Genomic DNA, 1,939 nt, shown 5'->3' with positions numbered 1-1,939 from the left:
CCATAAAAAAGAGAGTCTAATTCACCTTCCCGTGGGTATGGGTTCACTTTAAGGACTCACTTCTAATACAATGTGACTGCTAAGGCCAGACATAAAAGGTTGTACGGCTCTGCCTGGCTTTCTCTATGTGGGGACCCACCCTTGGAACTCAGCTTGGATATTGTAAGGAAGTGCAGGTGGCGTGGCTGGGCCATGTCTAGGTATCCCAGCTGACAGCCCCAGCTGAGGGCAGAGCCAACGACCCCATCAGCACCAGTCATGTGAGTGGGTGAGCTTTCCGATGATCCCAGAGTTCAAGCTGCCCTGCCTGCAGCTAAATGGAGCAGAGAGGGGCTACCCTCACTAACCCTCTCCCTGCAGTTTTGTCACGGAGCCTGCCGAGGAGACGCGCTGCAGAGAAGGGAACTGAGGACTGTGTAATCCATAATTCAGATAGCAGGAAAACAGGATAATCACTGTGTATTATCATCAGCCTCCTTCTGCTTAGAGAAATGGTTTTCTCTTTCAGGTCAGGTGTATTATTTTGACTATCCTGGGAGAAGATATTTTTTCTAAATAAACTAACCAATTTACAGTCCAGTATCACGTATTTATTTATTTTTTTATTATTCAGTCTCTGTAGGGACCACCAAAAATTGCCAATGCCAGCTATATTGCAAGTCGTCATGGCAGGGTATGGGGAAAATTTTCAGCTAGCAATAATTGCACCTCGGATAAACGTCATCAGCTACGGTACTGCCACTGCACAAAGCTTAGTCCAGGATCATTTATATAAAACCATACATGTAGTTAGAAAAGTTAATTCCCAGCTGTGCAAGAAACCAGCTTTTCAGCCTTTTCCATATTGCCTAAGCTATGCAACCTCAGTTTCCTCACCTGTGACATGGAAAATAATAACTGTCACCATTCTATGGCCTGACTGTGTCCCCCAAAGTTCATGGGTTAAAATCCTAACCCCAAGTGGATGGCTTTAAGAGGTGGTGCATTTGGGTGGTGATTAGGTCATGGGAGTGGAGCCCTAATGAATGTAATTGGTGCCCTAATCAAAGAGACCCAAAAGAGCTTGGCTGCCCCTCGCACCACATGAGGATGTCACCAGAAGATGCCATCTGTGCACAACAGGCCCTCACCAGACACCAGATCTGCAGGTGCCTTGAGCTTGGACTTCCCAGCCTCCAGAACTATGAGAAATAAATTTGTGATGTTTATAAGCCACTCAGTCATTGATACTCTTGTTATGGCAGCCCCAACAGACTAACACACACCGGGCAGGGTTGTTAAAAGTATTAAACAAGAAATCCTGTATGAAGCAACCAGACCAGCATCTAGCACACGACAGATGCGCTGGACAAACAGCCGGTGCTTGGCTCCACACTTCTCTCCTGATCCATCTCATTGTTGAAAAATGGAAAATAACTGTCCTTCCTTCTTGCAAATGCTATTTCAATCCACTCAACAAGCCTCTCAAGAGTGCAAAATAATACTCAAACTTGAATGAAATGAAAGAGGCCTTACCATTGAGCTTCGTAAAATGTAAAACATTGTGCAATACTAGTTAACACAGATGTTTAGTTAGGTCATGGGAGCGTGAAAACATGTCGCAGAATCACCACCTGTGAGCTCTCCACTCTGTTTTCCTCCTCCCTCATCAGTTCTTAGGTAAACCCACTAGCACTAGGCACGAGAAAAACTCAAAGAAGTGGCAAACATCTTCCAGTCTGTCTGCTGTCTTCACCTTTTATAGACACACATTTTGTGCATTGATGAAGGTATCTTTGTGAAGATGGGATGAGCCAATTTTGTGTCTTTGGGAAACCGTAGCTATTGCAAGTGCTGGGTGTGGCTCTCTTCTTTCCCCACGATCTGTCTGAGAGCAGGAGGCAGGAATTGTCCCCAGGGTCCCACTGCCTGTGGTCACAGAGACTGGGACTCCTTGGGG

The 1,939-nt window shown here is 45.8% G+C and overlaps 1 non-coding gene across 1 annotated transcript; it reads right to left on the bottom strand.

Annotated features, from left to right (window-relative positions):
- Positions 1-613: 613 nt before the first annotated feature.
- On the bottom strand, positions 614-753 carry LOC123637531. Its single transcript, XR_006734904.1, has one exon. It is a non-coding gene; the product is annotated as a U4 spliceosomal RNA (small nuclear RNA).
- Between the last annotated feature and the right edge of the window lie 1,186 nt (positions 754-1,939).

Source organism: Lemur catta, chromosome 4 (assembly GCF_020740605.2).
Source record: "Lemur catta isolate mLemCat1 chromosome 4, mLemCat1.pri, whole genome shotgun sequence".
In the NCBI taxonomy this organism is placed as follows: Eukaryota; Metazoa; Chordata; class Mammalia; order Primates; family Lemuridae; genus Lemur; species Lemur catta.
The sequence above is the reverse complement of the archived record's forward strand: the minus strand, read 5'-3'. Positions and strand labels throughout refer to the sequence as shown.